This window comes from Oncorhynchus masou, chromosome 17 (genome assembly GCF_036934945.1).
Source record: "Oncorhynchus masou masou isolate Uvic2021 chromosome 17, UVic_Omas_1.1, whole genome shotgun sequence".
Classification (NCBI taxonomy): domain Eukaryota; kingdom Metazoa; phylum Chordata; class Actinopteri; order Salmoniformes; family Salmonidae; genus Oncorhynchus; species Oncorhynchus masou.
The window spans coordinates 26,587,404-26,608,793 of record NC_088228.1 but is presented as its reverse complement, the minus strand read 5'-3'; the positions used below and the strand labels follow the sequence as shown (position 1 = coordinate 26,608,793).

Sequence of the window (21,390 nt, the reverse complement as noted above, 5' to 3'; positions counted from 1 at the left end):
TTGGGTTTAGTGTTAGAGAAAATTGTAATATTTCCTAAAGGTCTCTCTTGATCAAAACGTCTGCCCCCATCGATGTGAATGTCTCACAGAGCTCTAGCTTGGTGTCCTGAACTAGTTAGGAAATCGTCTTTCATCTCATATTACTGTACTTCTATGATGAACAGAAAGTGTTTTTCTTTCAAATCTATGGATTATTTTTGATTACTTGCTAGAAATCGATCTCTGAATGTGCGATGTAAGGATTCCAGGCACACTGTTTGCATTGTCAGTGGCTGCAATGTAGGGTTCAGACAGAAGTCAATGGACAGTCAGAAGAGCAAATTAAATGCTAGGAGGGACATCCCAGCTTCAAGTGGTTTCAGATTTCACATCCCGCTTCACACAGGCAGAAGAGACACACTCCAGTGTCCGTGAGAATCAGGTCTATCGCTCAATGCAAAACATTTTGATCTATGGTGTCCACATATCAATTTATAAGAGAATATGTCAGTCGGAACCGGGTACCAGAACCATGCAGGTCCTCAAAACAGGGGAATTTATATCTCAGCATCAACAAAACTATCCTATTTTGTTAAGTGTGTTTTGGTGTGTAGGCCTTGCCCATCAATTGTCCACACCTGATATTGATGAGTGCATGCAAGCTCCATCCTGGTGGTGCGGTTGACTAATTCCATAGACAGAGAATAGAAGACAGACTGATGCTGTGTCACAACAAAAAGTAAATGTGTTTGTATGATTCATGTAATACATTAGTCATATCTGTGATTGGAGTAAAAAAAAGTGAACCCAAAATAAGTTTGCAGTGTTATTTAAGGTCTTATTGAAGCATTCAGTGAATGTTTTAAGCTAGTTACTCAAAAACATTCATTAAGTTTGCTGATGACACGGCAACAACCTCTACCTCGACGTCGGCAAGACAAAGGAGCTGATCGTGGACTACAGGAAACGAGGTTGTATTGGAGAGGATCAAGAGCTTCATGTTTCTCGGTGTCCACATCACTGGGGATCTATCATGGTCCACACACACCAACACAGTTGTGAAGAGGGCACGACAACACATTTTGCCCCTTCTTATTCCTCTTATTTCTCTAGTGTTGTTTTTTTCTAGTAAAACACAGTTGTTGATTATTGCATTGTTGGCTTTTGAGTTTGCAAGATAAACATTTCACTGGATTTGTCAATGTGACATTAAAATTTGAAAAGGATTTGTCCACAGATCCTCAAAAAGTTCTACAGCTGCACCATTGAGATCTTGACTGGCTGCATCACCGCCTGGTATGGCAACTGCTTGGCATTCGACCACATAGCGCTACAGATGGTAGTGCGTATGGCCCAGCACATCACTGTGGCCGAGCTTCCTGCCATTAAGGACCAATGTACCAGGCAGCGTCAGAGGGAGGAAAAAATTCCACGACTCCAGCCACCCAAGTCATAGACTGTTCTCTCTGCTACCGCACAGCAACCTGTATGAATGCATCCAGTCTGGAATCCAACAAGACCCTGAACAACTTCTGTCCCCACGCCATAAGACATCTAAATAGTTTGTAAAATAGTTAACCAAATAGCTACCCGAACTATCTGCATTGACACTTTTGTACTAACTATTTTTGATTCATCACATACGCTGCTGCTACTGTTTATGATCTATCATGTTGCCTGTACATATATGTACATATCTTCCTAAATTACCTTGTACCCCTGCACATCGATTCAGTACTGGTACCCCATGTACATAGTCAAGTTATTGTCACGATGGCAACACCCATCCGTAGCATGCGCTCCAGCAGGTGTATCTCACTGATCATCCCTAAAGCCAACACCTCATTTGGACGCCTTTCGTTCCAGTACTCTGCTGCCTGTGACTGGAACGAATTGCAAAAATCCCTGAAGTTGGAGACTTTTATCTCCCTCACCAACTTCAAACATCTGCTATCTGAGCAGCTAACCGATCGCTGCAGCTGTACATAGTCTATCGGTAAATAGCCCACCCATTTTCACCTACCCCATCCCCACACTGTTTTTATTTATTTACTTTTCTGCTCTTTTGCACACCAGTATCTCTACCTGTACATGACCATCTGATCATTTATCACTCCAGTGTTAATCTGCAAAATTTTAATTATTCGCCTACCTCCTCATGCCTTTTGCACACAATGTATATAGACTACCCTTTTTTTTCTACTGTGTTATTGACTTGTTAATTGTTTACTCTATGTGTAACTCTGTGTTGTCTGTTCACACTGCTATGCTTTATCTTGGCCAGGTCGCAGTTGCAAATGAGAACTTGTTCTCAACTAGCCTACCTGGTTAAATAAAGGTGAAATAAAAATTTAAAAAATAAAAATTGTTACTCATTTTATTCTACTATTATTACATGTTGTTACTTTTCTATGATTTCTCTATTTTCTTTCTCTTTGCATTGTTGGGAAGGACCCTTAAGTAAGCATTTCACTGTTAGTCTACACCTGTTGTTTACGACGCATGTGACAAATAAAATTAGATTGGTTTTATTTAATTTCCGTTCAGAGACGGTTAAATAAAACCTCCCAGGAAAACATTCAGGGGGCCATAGTAAAACGTTCTCAGAACCAACGGGAACCCAAAAACTTACGTTCCTACAACTTCCAAGGAACAAAATGTGCTAGCTGGGATATATCTTGTAACTCGTCAGGCACTGTGTCTCATTGAGGCCAAACAAAGTACTCAGAACAAGGCAGCATCTCAGTGTGTGGTCCATTCTAAGTAGACCAATGTTGGTGACGTTTTTTTTAGATCAATGATACACAGCACTGCATTCAATTATCAAAATGACAAGGTAAAACATTTGACACAAGAGTTGCTTGAATGAATAAAGCCTAACCAAATGGTAAGAAACTAAACGACTGAAATGAATAATTTGATCTGGGCTTATTTTTTCTCCTTCAATCCAGGTCTTGATGTAGTATGTCTGGGTGCACAGAGGGCGTTCAGGTGCAAACTAAAGCTAGGAAGATGAACAGGGACATCTAGTGGTACATTTACTCCCGTACACCAAGTTCATTATTCAGAAGGTTCAAAAGAAACTAATACTTGTTTGTCAGACAATACAATGCCTTGTGATATAACACAACCGAATTCAGCACATATGTCAATTACTGATAAGAATGGTAGAATAATCCATTCTAAATCTTGATGGTCAATGTTTGATGAGTAAAAATCCTGAAACAAATATATAATTTCTGTAAAAGGTCTGTAGGGGAAGAATTCTGACAGCAGAGATAGTAACTTGTGTTTGAGAGGCAAACTAAACATTACACTTGTGTTTCTCCATTTCTATCATTTAAATGAACATCTCTTTGTGATCTTCATAATGAATACATTCAGACTTCACAGAAAACGAACATTGTCATACACATGCTCATAATATATTCATATACACTTCAGGGATGTAAACAGTATTCAATATGACAACATATTTTGATCCATCATACATTTTAATTGGTAAATTATCAGATTTGGTACTGACCCACTATGCAAAAATGGGTTGAATCAACATTGTTTCCACGTAATTTCAACAACTAAAACCTTTAATGTGATGACGTTGAATAAACGTGGAAAACTGATTGGATTTGCTAAAAGTAATCAATGTAAGGGAGTTTCATATTTTTCACTTAAATTTTAACCAAAATCCAATGGAAATGTGTAATCTTTTGTAGATTTCACGTTGAAAACTCAACCAAATTGTCACGGCCGATGAGCGTACATGTTCTTTAATTAAGAAAAAGACGCCAAACAAAACAATACACACTACAAAACAAAACCGTGACGCTTAAGGCTAAGTGCCATAAAGAAAGTCAACTTCCCACAAACACAGGTGGGGGAAAAGGGTACCTAAGTATCGTTCCCAATCAGCTACAACGATAGACAGCTGTCCCTGATTGAGAACCATAACCGGCCAAAACATAGAGATGGAAAATCATAGAAACACAAAACATAGAAATGCCCACCCCAACTCACGTGACACAAATGTAAATCATAAATGGACATTGAACTGACGTCTAGTGGGGAGTATCTCATTTGAGTCTATGTGAAGGAGGTGAGGAGAAAGGAGATACACGAAATAAAGGAAAGATGTTCTATCCAATTTTTACATTGGTAAAGTATCAGATTTGGTCATGAGATTCTCCTTTGAATCTATGTACAGTAAAGTGCTTTATGTGCGTGTGTGTGACCATCTCTTTAGATGTCCCATCTGTCACATGCCGTAGAAGCCTGTCATTGGTCAATGGCCCATCCGTCACAATACAGTCGAGGCCTGTCACAGTCGAGGCCTGTCATGCTGAAGGTCAGTTGGCGGCAAGCTGAGTCGACCTCGTACTGGGATACAGGATCCTGCCGAAGGCCCTGTGGAGCCGCTGTGGCAGAGTGGATACAGGAAAGGGTTTTAATAGCTGAGTTGAGCCACAGCAGCCAGAAGGTGACCTCATACCAGCGGTGCTGCATGCATTGCCCCCTATAGGCGGCTCTGATGATCGTCAGCAGAGCCACGGGCGCCCAGCAAAGACACACACTCTGAGGTCCAGCGACTTGGCCATATTCTTGTCCCTGGAAAGCCGGAGGTGTTGGGTGCTCCTGTTGGAAGAGATGTCCTGCTGCTCCATGGGGGGAGGGGACATCTGGGAGTGGAAGGACCCTGAGCATGATCCCTTCCCCTGGACAGACACAGCCCTAGTCAACCTTTTAACCACCACCATGTTCTGGGAGAAGTGGGAGGTGAGGCGGATGCCTTTACCTATCCCCAGGGCATGTGGGGCTGTCCACAGGCCTCATCTCAGTTCTGGAGCCTCCTCCTATGGATATTGAGGTAGATGCTGAGGATGAAGAATGTTACAGAGATAAAGGGGGAGAAGAACTCCAACATGGAGGCACTGAGGAAGTACCAAGTGGAGTAGAACTCAACGGAGCACTCGTCCTCTGGGATGCGGCTCTTCTCTTCCCCCAGCTCCCAGAAGATAATGACAGGGCCATAGAGGACGAAGGCCAGGACCCAGAGTGCTATCGTCTTCATGATGGCTCGAAGGGTCTTGCCCTGTCTGGCATGATAGCTCACCTGGTGAAAACCATGGAACGAGAGTTATTATTAGTTATTATTTGTCATTCTGTCTAGATGTTGGTTCAAAAGTTGTACAAAATATGGAATTAGGTGGGCTGTAATTATACATTACCATGAGCTGTGAAATAGGCAAAGTGAGGGGGCGGCATGAATTGGAGCTCAGAAGATTTGTATAAGAGCATTAACAATGAAGTATTATTTTGTTGATAAAATCAAAGTGGAGCCTTCCTGAAAGGACTGACAGTTGCTAGAGTGTATCTAATAGAAACTGTCTGCAATCAAAACACTAAGTCCCTGCAGTAACACATCGCTCCTTCCTGTCAACAATATGGAGTAACTGACAGCTTTACTCCAAATCACAGACACCCAAAGTCTAAAAATACTCCCTCACTGCCCTTTCCACAGGCTCCTACAGAGGTTCTCTCAGCTAGTATTTTTCCTGGCGCAGTGGCATTGTACACACATACAGGGCTCATCTGGAAATGAGACTTTGGTCTCAGCATTCACTCCCTGTCAAAAATAAAGGTTACATTTCTTTTCTTTTACAATTTTTTTTTTTTAGGACAAAACCACACCTCAATGTAAAAATACACTGTGTAATATATGGCAAATTTGTTATATGTAAACAGATTACAGTCCATCATTCGATTTGGGATTTGAACCCTTAGGGGCTTGCTAATATTAGGGTGTGACCGGTACCATGTGACAACGTACCAGGTAGTATGTACAGTTGAAGTCGGACGTTTACATACACCTTAGCAAAATGCATTTAAACTCAGCTTTTCACAATTCCTGACGCTTAATCCTAGTAAAAATGTCCTGTCTTAGGTCAGTTAGGATCAGCACTTTATTTTAAGAATGTGAAATGTCAGAATAATAGTAGAGAGAATGATATATTTCAGCTTTTATTTCTTTCATCACATTCCCAGTGTGTCAGAAGTTAACATACACTCAATTAGTATTTGGTAGCATTGCCTTTAATTAAATTGTTTAACTTGGGTCAAACATTTCGGGTAGCCTTCCACAAGCTTCCCACAATAAGTTGGGTGAATTTTGGCCCATTCCTCCTGACAGAGCTGGTGTAACTGAGTCAGGTTTGTAGGCCTCCTTGCTCGCACACACTTTTTTAGTTCTGCCCACAAAGGTTCTATACGATCGAGGTCAGGACTTTGTGATGGCCACTCCAATACCTTGACTTTGTTGTCCTTAAGCCATTTTGCCACAACTTTGGAAGTATGCTTGGGGTCATTGTCCATTTGGAAGACCCATTTTGCGACCAAGCTTTAACTTCCTGACTGATGTCTTCAGATGTTGCTTCAATATATCCACATAATTTTCCTGCCTCATGATGCTATCTATTTTGTGAAGTGCACCAGTCCCTCCTGCAGCAAAGCACCCCCGCAACATGATCCTGCCACCCCTGTGCTTCACGGTTGGGATGGGGTTCTTTGGCTTGCAAGCCTCCCCCTTTTTCCTCCAAACATAACAAGGGTCATTATGGCCAAACAGTTCTATTTTTGTTTCATCGGACCAGAGGGCATTTCTCCAAAAAGTACGATCTTTGTCCCCATGTGCAGTTGTAAACCGTAGTCTGGCTTTCTTATGGAGGTTATGGAGCAGGTGCTTCTTCCTTGCTGAGCGGCCTTTCAGGTTATGTCAATATAGGACTCGTTGTACTGTGGATATAGATACTTTTGGACCTGTTTCCTCCAGTATCTTTACAAGGTCCACTGCTGTTGTTCTAGGTAGGAATTGCACTTTTCGCACCAAAGTACGTTCATCTCTAGGAGACAGAACATGTCTCCTTCCTGATATGATGGCTACATTCCTTGGTGTTTATACTTTCATACTATTGTTCGTACAGAGGAACGAGGTACCTTCAGGAGTTTGGAAATTGCTCCCAAGGATGAACCAGACTTGTGGAGGTCTACAAATAGTTTTTCTGGGGTCTTGGCTGATTTCTTTTGATTTTCCCACGATGTCAAGCAAAGAGGCACTGAGTTTCAAGGTAGGCCTTGACATACATCCACAGGTACACCTCCAATTGACTCAAATGAAGTCAATTAGCCTATCAGAAGCTTCTAAAGCCATGATATTATTTCTGGAATTTTCCAAGCTGTTTAAAATCACAGTCAACTTAGTGAATGTAAACTTCTGACCCACTGGAATTGTGATACAGTGTTTTATAAGTGAAATAATCTGCCTGTAAAAAATTGTTGGAAAAATGACTGTGTCATGTACGAAGTAGATGTGCTAACCGACGTGCCAAAAATATAGTTTGTTAACAAGAAATGTGTGGAGTGGTTGAAAAACGACTTTTAATGACTCCAACCTAAGTGTATGTAAACGTCCGACTTCAACTGTAACTAGGGGTTGGAGTGAAAGAGTATTTCCTGGTCAGCTCACATGGTCAGGAAAAGGGGAGGTGCCTTGGTACGTCCCCTCAGCCTAGGCTGCTTCATGATGTCTAACGAGTCAGTGAGGTTCTTCAATATACTCCCTTACATGTTAAGTGTTGTGCTCGTCAAACAAAATAGTACATCGTATGCAGCAGCACTCCCTCCTTTGTCCATAGACATAGATAGACATTGCATAATTTCATCTGTCAAATTATGGCGTCTGTGAGAGCATGAGCAGCACCATTAAGGCCATCTCCATTTTGAAGTAGTAAATGTTTTTCTCTCTACTACTTGAGCCGACAAACATACTGAAAGGGTGCACACTACCACCTAGTGTATTTTGTTTGAACATGTATAAACCACGAGGTTGGCAATATACTGCCAAATGGGCACTAGAGTCTTCTATCTATCTCTATGGTGAGGTCATGAATGATTAACCTGTCCAGATGGGCCCTTTCAGGACAGTAGCAGAGTGGCACTTTGCTTGCTGATGATGACCCAGGTGAGTTACACAAAAAGGGACAGAAGGTCAATGGTTGACCAATGTCAGGGCCTGATGGGAGCAGAGACTCTTGAACCTTTCCCTAGTGATTCAGCCATTGACTTTCTTTGGTTCTTAGAAAACAGTCACTATCATTTCTGATATGTTCATATTACTTATTTTTGTTCATTTCTCACCATTTTATGTCAGAGGCAGACACATGGCATATGTTCAGAACAAAGGAAAATAGCCTTTTTCACAGCCCTTCTACCATTATCGGTAGGCAAGCCAGGACGCACACTGTTTAAATGGCCAAAATGTTGATAGATGTTCTCAAATGAACACATTTTGAATAGCACCAATGTCATAATTTGTTTTGCACAGTAATAGAGGTGAAATATGTTGTGGGTAGCTGTTTCAAACTCATTGTACAGTAACTATATATGGACATTAGATCAATTATGTAAAGGCTTATTCATTCACATTCACTATCATATTATATTTGTATATGTTTAATTATACTTTTATTGTGTACTACTTCAAAGCAATTTGTGTACCACAGTTATTATAGACAAAATACTAAACATACATTCTGCATATACAATATGGATGGCAAGACATACTGTATTAATGCAACATAGATAAATATGAAAATGTCTTAGATAACTAAGAAAAACTCTTGCTTAAGGCCTTTTGGTGACATTCACAGTTTGTCCACTCCAATAGAACTCTTCTCAATAACAAATGGTCAATGACGTGATGTTACACTGGGTACATTGGCCATAACTGTAGTTGACGTCCGGCACATTGTCTAGGAAGGTGCTACCTTTCACAGATGGAAAATCAGACCTAACCACCATTTTGACTGATGTTGGGTGCACTACAACCTGGACTCGGGGCTAGACGTAACACTCCCCAACGAGCTCGGGAGAGGCGAGAGTCAAGTCATGCGTCCTCCCAAAACATGACCTGCCAAGCCGCACTCCTTAACACCCACCCCCTTAACGCGGAAGCCAGCTGCACCAATGTGTCGGAGAAAACACTGTTCAACTGACGACCGAAATCAGCCTGCAGGCGCCCTGACAGCCACAAGGAGTCGCTAGAGAGCAATGAGCCAAGCAAAAACCCCTACCGGCCAAACCCTCCCCTAACCCGGACGACGCTGGGTCAGCTGTGCACCGCCCAATGGGACTCCCGGTCACGGCCGGTAGTGACACAGCCTGGGATCAAACCCCAGGCTGTAGTGACGCCGCACCACTGCGATGTAGTGCCTTAGACCGCTGTTCCAAACGGGAGGCCGTGCAAGTGTTTTTTAATGATATGGTCACACTGTTTTTCAAGTGGCGAGTACTGAAAGAGGTATAGGACTCCCTTACCCTTAAAGGAATTGACTTTGTTGGGGAGGGGACGGTGCATCTGTGTGTTAGTATGTTAGTCACATGTAATATCAAATTATTGTCACATGCGCCGAATACAGGTGTAGACTTTACAGTGAAAGGCTTACTTACAAGCCCTTAACAACAATGCAGTTTTTCAGAAAATACCTAACAAATAAAAAAATAAAGAGATAAGATTAACAAAAAAATTAAAGAGCAGCAGTAAATAACAATAGCGGGGCTATATACAGGGGGAACCGATGTCGAGGTAATATGTACATGTTGTTAGAGTTAATAAAGTAACTATGCATAGATAATAACAGAGAGTAGCAGCACCGTCGGAGAGAGAGGGGGGGGGGGGGTGCAAATAGTCTGGGTAGCCATTTGATTAGATGTTCAGGAGTCTTTTGCTTGGGGTAGAAGCTATTTAGGAGCCTCTTGGACCTAAACTTGGCATTCCGGTACTGCTTGTCGTGCAGTAGCAGAGAGAACAGTCTATGACTAGGGTGGCTGGAGTCTGACAATTTTTAGGGCCTTCCTCTGACACTGCCTGTGATAGAGGTCCTGGATGGCAGGAAGCTTGGCCCCAGTGATGTAAAGGGCCGTACGCACTACCCGCTGTAGTGCCTTGCGGTCAGAGGCCGAGCAGTTGACATACCAGGCAGTGATGCAACCGGTCAGGATGCTCTCGATGGTGCAGCTGTAGAACATTTTGAAGATCTGAGGTCCCATGCCAAATCAGGTCAGTCTGAGGGGGGAATAGGTTGCCGTGCCCTCTTCATGACTGTCTTGGTATGTTTGGACCATGATAGTTTGTTGGTGATGTGGAAGCCAAGGAAATTCAAGCTCTCGACCGGCTTCCCTACAGCTCAGTGAGAATGGGGATGGGGGCATGTTCGGTCCTCCATTTCCTGTAGTCCACAATAAAATCCAATCAAATCAAATTTATTTATATAGCCCTTCGTACATCAGCTGATATCTCAAAGTGCTGTACAGAAACCCAGCCTAAAACCCCAAACAGCAAGCAATGCAGGTGTAGAAGCACGGTGGCTAGGAAAAACCTAGAAAGGCCAAAACCTAGGAAGAAACCTAGAGAGAAACCAGGCTATGTGGGGTGGCCAGTCCTCTTCTGGCTGTGCCGGGTGGAGATTATAACAGAACAAGGCCAAGATGTTCAAAAGTTAAGACACTTGCCAGTTGGTCAGCACATGCTTGGAGTACATGTCCTGGTAATCCATCCGGCCCTGTGGCCTTGTAAATGTTGAACTGTTTGAAGGTCTTACTCATATCGGCTATGGAGAGCGTGATCACACAGTCTTCCGGAACAGCTGATGCTCTCATGCATATTTCAGTGTTACGAGCATTGAAGTTATTTAGCTCTTCTGGTAGGCTCGGGTCACTGGGCAGCTCTCGGCTGTGCTTCCCTTTGTAGTCTGTAATAGTTTGCAAGCCCTGCCACATCCGACGAGTGTCGGAGCCGATGTAGTACGAGTCGATCTTAGTCCTGTATTGACGCTTTGCCTGTTTGATGGTTCGTCGGAGGGCATAGCGGGATTTCTCATAAGCTTCCGGGTTAGAGTCCCGCTCCTTGAAAGCAGCAGCTCTACCCTTTAGCTCAGTGCGAGTGTTGCCTGTAATCCATGACTTGTGCTTGGGTATATACATACAGTCACTGTGGGGACGACGTCCTCGATGCACTTATTGATAAAGCCAGTGACTGATGTAGTGTACTCCTCAATGCCATCGGAAGAATCCCGCAACATATTCCAGTCTATGCTAGCAAAGCAGTCCTGTAGTTTAGCATCTGCTTCATCTGACCACTTTCTTATTGACCAAGTCACTGGTGCTTCCTGCTTTAATTTTAGCTTGGAAGCAGGAATCAGGAGGAAAGAATTATGGTCAGATTTGCAAAATCGAGGACGAGGGAGAGCTTTGTATGTGTCTCTGTGTGTGTGGAGTTAAGGTGGTCTAGAATGTTTTTACCTCTGGTTGCACATTTGACATGTTGATAGAAATAAGGTCAAACTGATTTAAGTTTCCCTGCATTAAAGTCCCTAGCCACTAGGAGAACCGCCTCTGGGTGAGCATTTTCCTGTTTGCTTATGGCGGTATACAGCTCATTGAGCGTGGTTTTAGTGCCAACATCGGTCTGTTGTGGTATGTAGACAGCTACGAAAAGTACAGATGAAAACTCTCTAGGTAGATAGTGTGGTATACAGCTTATCATGTGATACTCTACCTCAGGCGAGCAAAACCTCGAGACTTCATTCCCTGATCCTCACTAGACACCCTGATCTTTTGCCTCAAAATCTCTGTTTCCTTCTCCAGCTAATCCAGCGAATAACGGGGATCTGGGCCTGGTCGGGTGTCCCTCCTGTCAGACTCGTTGAAGAACTCTTCATCCAGTTTGAGGTGAGCAATCGCAGATCTGATTTCCAGAAGCAATTTTTGGTCATAAGAGACGGTAGCAGCAACATTATGTACAAAACAAAGTTACGATCAACGCAAAAAAAAAATGAACAAAAAAGCATGGTTGGCTAACAGCCGATAAGACGGCAGCCCTCCCCTCCGGCACCATCATGGGTTATGACAGCATTGGCCCGATTATGATGAAACGGTGAATGATGTGTCTTGCCATAGAGATCCGTCATTAACAAAATGACACTTATTGACCCAAGTCGGGAGCTTATAGTAATGAACTGAAATGTGTTAGTCACATGCAATATCTAAATTGGCCCAAGGTGGGGTGCTGCATCATTCGTGGGGGACGTCATGTTCACCCCTGTACAGTTGGTGGCAGCAATACAACATGAGTTATGGTACGTCATAAAACCTAACAGAAGAAGAGCAAAAGCCATAGTGAAACAGTGCAAAAGGGCTGTCAGCTCTAGAGATTGTAAATGCCTAAATGTTCTGGAAAGTGTGAGGTTCTATCTCTCTCTCTCTCTCTCTCTCTCTCTCTCTCTCTCTCTCTCTCTCTCTCTCTCTCTCTCTCTCTCTCTCGCAAGGTGTCAAGTAAAATAAAGGCACGTGAAAGACAGATCATAAGGAAAATATATTTTTGTCTCAGATCACAAAATCTCTCTTTGGCCTCAATGAAAAGTACTACATCTGTGGAAAACCAGGCACAGCTCATCACCCATTTAACACCATCCCTACTGTGAAGCATGGTGGTGGCAGCAACATGCTATGGGGATGCTTTTCAGCAGCAAGGAAATACAGGTAAATCATTGATGAGATCCTGCTTCTGAGTGCAAACAACCTTAGACTAGGGGCGAAGATTTACATTCCACCAGGACAATGACCCCAAGCATAAATCCAAAACAACATTGGAATGGCTTCAGAACAATAATGGGAAAGTCCTCTAATGGCACTGCCAATCCCAGACTTGAATACCATTGAAAAAAGTTTAGAAAGTCTTGAAGATTGCTGTTCACCGCCGCTCCCCATCTAAATTAGCAGAGCTTGAGAAAATTTGCAAAAAATAATGGGAGAAAATCCCCAAATCCAGATGTGCAAAGCTGATACAGACATACTCAGGACGACTCATAGCTATAATCGCCGACAAAGGGGCTTCTACAAAGTATTGACTCATTGGTGAGAATACTTACAGTATGTAAATGAGACACCGCATTTCATTTTCAAAACATTTGCAAAAACATATTTTTTTAAATTAAGGCTGTAACAGAACAAAATGTGGAGGGGTATGAATACTTTCTGAAAGCACTGTATGTACAGTTGAAGTCAGAAGTTTACATATACTTAGGTTGGAGTCATTAACACTCGTCTTTCAACCACTCCACAAATTTATTGTTAACAAACTATAGTTTTGGCAAGTTTCTACTTTGTGCATGACACAAGTCATTTTCCCAACAATTGTTTACAGACAGATGAAATGAAATCATGAAATCATCATGAAATCAGCCAAGAAAAAAGTTTAGACCTCCACAAGTCTGGTTCATTTTTGGGAACAATTTCCAAACTCCTGAAGGTACCACGTTCATCTGTACAAACAATAGTATGCAAGTATAAACACCATGGGACCACACAGCCATCATACCGCTCAGGAAGGAGATGCGTTCTGTCTCCTAGAGATGAATGTACTTTGGTGCGAAAAGTGCAAATCAATCCCAGAACAATAGCAAAGGACCTTGTGAAGATGCTAGAGAAAACAGGTACAAAAGTATCTATATACACAGTAAAATGAATCCTATATAGACTACGGTTTGCAACTGTGCATGGGGACAAATATTGTACTTTTGGAGAAATGTCCCCTGGTCTGATGAAACAAAAATAGAATTGTTTGGCCATGATGACCCTTGTTATGTCTGGAGGAAAAAGGGGGAGGCTTGCAAGCCGAAGAACACCATCCCAACCGTGAGGCACGGGGGTGGCAGGATCATGTTGCGGGGGTGCTTTGCTGCAGGAGGGACTGGTGCACTTCACAAAATAGATGGCGTCATAAGGGAGGAAAATTATGCAGCATCTCAAGACTTCAGTCAGGAAGTTAAAGCTTGGTCACAAAATGGGTCTTCCAAATAGACAATGACCCCAAGCATACTTCCAAAGTTGTGGCAAAATGGCTTAAGGACAACAAAGTCAAGGTATTGGAGTGGCCATCCTGACCTCGATCATATAGAAAATTTGTGGGCAGAACTGAAAAAGCGTGTGCGAGCAAGGAGGCTGACTCATCAGCTCTGTCAGGAGGAATGGGCCAAAATTCACCCAACTTATTGTGGGAAGCTTGTGGAAGGCTACCCAAAATGTTTGACCCAAGTAAAACAATTTAAAGGCAATGCTACCAAATACTAATTGAGTGTATGTAAACTTCTGACCCACTGGGAATGTGATGAAAGAAATAATAGCTGAAATAAATCATTCTCTCTACCATTATTCTGACATTTCACATTCTTAAAATAAAGTGGTGATCCTAACTGATCTAAGACAGGTAATTTTTACTAAAATTGAATGTCACGAATTGTGAAAAAACAAAGTTTAAATGTATTTGGCTAAGGTGTATGTAAACTTCCGACTTCAACTGTACATACACACACCTTTTCTGAATGGCCCCAGAGTCTGCAACACCACTAAGAAAGGGGCACCACCAAGCAAGCGGCACCATGAAGACCAAGCAGCTCTCCAAACAGGTCAGGGACAAAGTTGTGGAGAAGTACAGATCAGGGTTGGGTTATAAAAAAATATCAGAAACATTGAACATCCCACAAAGCACCGTTAAATCCATTATTAAAAAATGGAAAGAATATGGCACCACAAATCTTCCAATAGAGGGCCGCCCACCAAAACTCACAAACCAGGCAAGGAGGGCATTAATCAAAGAGGCAACAAAGAGACCAAAGATAATCCCGAAGGAGCTGCAAATCTCCACAGCAGAGATTGGAGTATCTGTCCGTAGGACCAATTTAAGCAGTACACTCCACAGAGCTGGGCTTTACAGAAGAGTGGCCAGAAAAAAAGTCATTGTTTAAAGGAAAAACTGCTGTTCGCCAGTAGACATGTTGTGTACATCAAATGATACAAACTCCCCCAAAAAATACCTTTTAATTCCAGGTTGTAAGGCAACAAACACGAAAAAGGAGGTGAATACTTTCGAAAGGCACTGCATGTATTTCCGTCTCTTGGCTTGAGTTTGTCTTTCAGATTGGATTGAATACTGCAGCTCAGTCGTACTCAACAAATATTAATATATCATTTCCAGCCATTCACATTTTGGACCTTTTTTGCTCAGATAGATGGACACCCTTCCACACAATAATATGGAATTGCCATGTTCACGGAAAATAAAAGTCCAATTCAGAGCAGACCGAATGAAGATGCACATTATTACATTTCCCTGCTGGTATTTTAGAGGTCATTAAGATGCCAAAGGGCATGTCAAGTTGTGATTACACTTTGAACAGTTATTATTTACTTTAGAAGGGTTAAATACCAGCGTAGCCTATTGGCTAATCCCATAGCAGTGTACCACCACCACCACAGATTATTTTGTCTCAAACAGTGTTGTCAATCAAGTAACTGATCACGAAGAACTGTGTTAGTGGAGGGTATTATCTTTTTGTATTTATATTGAAAGGATTCTGATAGTGTATGATTTTACTATTTGATAACAATCTGATTGTAAATTGGTGTACAATTCTGTCTATGGCTGCAATAAACCAATACTACTAGCCTAAAGAAAAATGTGTCTGTTCAAAATGCTTTCGTTTTGATTATCACGACTCAGGATATGACCCAGATGCAGACACAGGAAGCAGATGGTTTGGTTCTCTGAATAGTTATAACAAAGGGTCAGGCAAAAGGGCAGGTTGAGGGCAGGCAGAGGTTCGTAATCGAAGGCAGAGTCAAAAAGGGGGCATAACGGCAGGCAGGCTCAGGCCAGGCAGAAAGGTCGAGAAACGGCAAGACTAGAAAACAAGAACTAGAGCAACGGGAAACACACAGACCTGACAAAACAAGACAAACTGGCCGACAGGCAGAAAACGCAGGTATAAATACACAGGGAATAATAGGAGACACCTGGTGGGGTGTGGAGACAAGCACAAGACCGGTAAAACAGATCAGGGTGTGACAGCCCCCCCCCCCCCCTCCCGCCAGGGGCACCACCTGGTATCCTACCTGGGCCCATACCTGGTTGAACGGGGTACCGGTACTCAGCGATCAGGGTTGGGTCCAGGATGTTCCTATAGGGGACCCAGCACTTCTCCTCCGAGCCATAACCCTCCCAGTCAACCAGGTACTGGAATTCCCTGCCCAGATTTCGAACACTCAGGAAGCGACTCACAGTACGCCCGATGGCTGTCTTATTAGATTCCTGCCAACAAATCATTGTTTCCCAGACAACCATGTGGCCTTCAGAAACTCTGGCACCAAACAGAATAAACCTAATTGTGTATTTCCAATTCAGACTGATGCTTTACACAGTATGCTTTGCACATCCAGCAGTAAGGAGTGGCATATGCCTAAGCAGGACGCTTTGATCAAAGTAGGTACCAGTGATGTGTTCACACTGTGGCAGGGGAAAAGGATCCATGCCGAAGGGTTATTGATCTATGACTAAATATCTTTATTTATTTATTTATCTCTCGCTCTTTAAGATGTATTGTGTGTAGACGTTCTGAAATTAAGCTACATACCAGCAGCTGCAGGATGTGTGAGCAGAACCCGTCAGCTTAAGTAGACCGCCAAATAAGGTAGGCGTGATTGTTACTAGCATCTAATTGTGCTTTCTAAGCTGATGCTCAGCTGAGGTGGGCACTTGGGTTCCCTTTCTGAACTGGCTTATCTTTATATGCACGTTGGAATATTTAAATGAACAAAACTATGACGAGGTGCAGTAACTACTGTGAAAGCACAATTGGGAGATTTCAGCATGAAAGCTGAAATCTCCCTCCCTCTCTCGCTCTCTCGCTCTCTCCCTCTATCCCTCCCTCTCTCTCTCTCTCTCTCTCTCTCTCTCCCTCTCTCTATCTCTCTCTCTCTCTCTCTCTCCCTCTCTCCCTCTATCCCTCCCTCCCTCTCTCTCTCTCTCTCTCTCTCTCTCTCTCTCTCCCTCCCTCTCTCGCTCTCTCCCTCTCTCTCTCTCTCTCTCTCTCCCTCCCTCTTTCGCTCTCTCCCTCTATCCCTCCCTCTCTCTCTCTCTCTCTCTCTCTCTCTCTCTCTCCCTCCTCTCTCTCTCTCTCTCTCTCTCTCTCCCTCTATCCCTCCCTCTCTCTCTCGCTCTCTCCCTCTATCCCTCTCTCTCTCTCTCTCTCTCTCTCTCCCTCCCTCTCTCTCTCTCTCTCTCTCTCTCTCTCTCCCTAAAAGGTCCCTGTAGAGGATTATATCTGCAGGTTCCTTTAGAAGCGGTGGCCTCTCTCTGCCTCCATTATCTTGTCATTTGAGGAGGATTATGTTCTGGAGCACACGCGGTCCAGACGGGGGCTAAAGAACTGTGACAGCTTACAATAATTGCTAAGCTAATTAGTGGGAACGAGCTCAGCATCACCCTTCTCCCTGCTCTCCCTGATCAGGCCTGAACTGATGAATATGGTTTGATTAATGCATGCAGTGGAGGGGTGGATATTTTTGGCACGTTCCTTTTCACTGAAACAAGTTCAAAGCCATCGTAATGGCCTATATGACACTTCTGTCTGATTAGAATACACTGAGTTCGCTTGAATGGAGTCATTCTGATGGGGAAAACACCTGGGGCGTAGACTTCTAATAGGGGGAAATAACTCATGGAAATGATTATGTAGGGAAATTAGTCAAATCAAATCTAATCAAATTGTATTTGCCATAGCAGATGTTAATGCGAGTGTAGCGAAATGCTTGTGCTTCTGGTTCCGACCGTGCAGTAATATCTAACAAGTAATCGAACAGTTCAGCAACTTCTACCTAATACACACAAATCTAAAAGGGGTGAATGAGAATATGTACATAAAAATATATGGACGAGCGATGGAAGAGAGGCATAGGCAAGGTGCAATAGATGGTATAAAATACAATATAAACAGATGAAGTCTGAACTTAGGATGGATTCATTAACACTCGTTTTTCAACCACTCCACACATTTCTTGTTAACAAACTATAGTTTTTGCAAGTCTGTTAGGACATCTACTTTGTGCATGACACAAGTCATTTTTCCAACAATTGTTTACAGACAGATTATTTCACTGTATCACAATTCCAGTGGATCAGAAGTTTACATACACACATACACAAGTTGACTGTGCCTTTAAACAACTTGGAAAATTCCAGAAAATGATGCCATGGCTTTAGAAGCTTCTGATTGGCTAATTGGAGGTATACCTGTGCATCTATTTCAAGGCCTACCTTCAAACACACTGCCTTTTTGACCTTAATCCTACAGACAATTTTTTGGCAGAACTGAAAAAGTGTGTGTGAGCAAGGAGGCCCACAAACCTGACTCAGTTACACCAGCTCTGTTAGGAGGAATGGGCCAAAATTCAACTTATTGGAGGAAGCCTGTGGAAGGCTACCTGAAACGTTTGACCCAAGTTAAACAATTTAAAGGCAATGCTACCAAATACTAATTGAGTGTATGTAAACTTCTGACCCACTGGGAATGTGATGAAAGAAATAAAAGCTGAAAAAAGCCTTCTCTCTACTATTATTCTGACTTTTTACATTCTTAAAATAAAGTGGTGATCCTAACTGACCTAAGACAGGGACTTTTTACTAAGATTAAATAGTGAAAAACTGAGTTAATATGTATTTGGCTATGGTGTATGTAAACTTCTGACTTCAACTGTACATATGATGTGAGTAATGTAAGATATGTAAACATTATTTAGTGCCATTATTTAAAGTGATTAGTGATCCATTTGGTAAAGTGGCCAGTCATTTGGTCTCCATGTAGGCAGCAGCCTCTCTGAGTTAGTGATTGCTGTTTAGCAGTCTGATGGCCTTGAGATAGACGTTGTTCTTCAGTGTCTTAGTCCCAGCTGTGATGCACCTGTACTGACCTCGCCTTCTGGATGGTAGCAGTGTGAACAGGCAGTGGCTCGGGTGGTTGATGTCTTTGATGATCTTTTTTGCCTTCCTGTGACATCGGGTGCTATAGGTTTCATGGAGGGCAGGTAGTTTGCCACTGGTGATGCGTTGTGCAGACAGCACCACCCTCTGGAGAGCCTTGAAGGCTGAGGGAGGAGCAGTTGCCGTACACGGCTGTGATACAGCTCGACAGGATGCTCTGAATTGTGGATCTGTAAAAGTTAGTCAGGGTTTTGGGTGACAAGCCAAATTTCTTCAGCTCCTGAGATTGAAGAGGCACTGTTGTGCCCTCTTCACCACGCTGTCTGTGTGGGTGGACCATTTCAGTTTGTCAGTGATGTGTACTCCGAGGAACTTAAAACTTTCCACCTTCTCCACTACTGTCCCGTCAATGTGGATAGGGGGGTGCACCCTCTGCTGTTTCCTGATCCACGATCATCTCCTTTGTTTTGTTGACGTTGAGTGTGAGGTTATTTACCTGACACCACACTCCGAGGGCCCTCACATCCTCCCTGTAGGCCGTCTAGTCATTGTTGGTAATCATGCCTACTACTGTTGTGTCATCTGCAAACATGATGATTGAGTTGGAGGAGTGCATTGCCAGGCAGTCGTTGGGTGAACAGGGAGTACAGGAGGCGGCTGAGCACGTATCCTTGTGGGGCCCCAGTGTTGAGAGTCAGCGAGGTGGAGATGTTGTTTCCTAACTTCACCAACTGGGGGCAGCCCATCAGAAAGTCCAGGACCGAATTGCACAGGGCGGGGTTGAGGCCCAGGGCCTCCAGCTTGATGATGAGCTTGGAGGGTACTATGGTGTTGAATGCTGAGCTGTAGTCAATGAACAGCATTCTTACATAGGTATTCCTATTGTCCAGATGGGATAGGGCAGTGTGCTGTGTGATGGCGATTGCATCGTCTGTGGACCTGTTGGGGCGGTATGCAAACTGAAGTGGGCCTAGGGTGGACGGTAAGGTGGAGGTGATATGATCCTTGAATAGTCTCTCAAAGCACTTCATGATGACAGAAGTGAGTGCTACGGTGCGGTAGTCATTTAGTTCAGTTATTTTTGCCTTATTGGGTACAGGAACGATGGTGGCTATCTTGAAGCATGTGGGGACAGCAGACTGGGATATGTCCGTAAACACACCAGCCAGCTGGTCTGCGTATGCTCTGAGGACTCAGCTAGGGATGCCGTCTGGGCCAGCAGACTTGCGAGGGTTAACATGTTTAAATGTTTTACTCATGTCGGCCATGGAGAAGGAGAGGGGGGGCGCAGTTCTTGTTAGCTGGCCACAACGGTGACACTGTATTATCCTCAAAGCGGGCAAAGAAGGTGTTTAGTTTAGTAAGAAGGTATCTGGAAGTGTGACGTCGGTGTCCGTGACATGGCTGGTTTTCTTTTTGAAGTCAGTGATTTCCTGTAGACCCTGCCTCGTACGTTCCGTGTCTGAGCTGTTGAATTGTGACTCCACTTTGTCCCTGTACCTGCATTTCGTTTGTTTGATTTAATAACTACACTGTTTATATTCTGCCATATTCCCAGATCTCTTTCCATGGTTAAATGCGGTGGTTCTCACTTTCAGTTTTGCGCGAATCCTGCCATCCATCCACGGTTTCTGGTTAGGGTAGTTTTTAATAGTCACAGTGGGTGCAACATCTCCAATGCACTTCCTTATAAATTCGCTCACCGAGTCAGCGTATAGGTCGATGTTATTCTCTATGGCTGAACGGAACATATCCCAGTCTGCGAGATCAAAACAATTTTGAAGTGTAGATTCCGATTGGTCAGACCAGCGTTGAATAGTTCTAGTCACTGGTACATCTTGTTTGAGTTTCTGCCTATAAGACAAGGGCAAGATGGCATCGTGGTCGGATTTGCCGAAGGGAGGGCTTTGTATGCATCGCAGAAGTTAGAGTAGCAGTGTATTACGACTGCATGTAGTGTAATCAATATGCTGATTGAATTTTGGTAGCCTTGCTTTTAAATTGGCTTTGTTAAAATCCCCAGCTACAATAAATGCAGCCTCAGGATATAAATGGAACATTTAACAATACCATTCTAGGGTGATGAGCCATGTAAGCAAATCAAATGTCCACATAGGTCACTATTCAGCCACTAGTACTGTACACTCTTATAAAAAAAGGTTATATCTAGAATCTATACTGAACAAAAATATAAACGCAACATGTAAAGTATTGGTCCCATGTTTCATGAGCTGAAATAAAAGATACCAGAAATGTTCCATACGCACTAAAAGTGTATTTCTCTAAAATGTTGTGCACAAATGTGTTTACATGTTAGTGAGCATTCCTTCATTACCAAGATAATCCATCCAGCTGACAGTTGTGGCATATCAACAAGCTGATAAAACATTATCATAATTACACAATGCACCTTGTGCTGACAACAATAACAGGCTACTCTAAAATGTGTGTTTTTTGTCATCTGAGTATTTCTGTCTGTAATCAAGCCCTTTAGTGGGGGAAAAAACAAATACTGATTGTCTGGGCCGGCTCCCCAGTGGGTGGGG

At 43.1% G+C, this 21,390-nt stretch overlaps 1 pseudogene; it reads right to left on the bottom strand.

The window, feature by feature from the left end:
• Positions 1–4,325: 4,325 nt before the first annotated feature.
• On the bottom strand, positions 4,326–16,192 carry LOC135558245 (histamine H3 receptor-like; annotated as a pseudogene).
• Between the last annotated feature and the right edge of the window lie 5,198 nt (positions 16,193–21,390).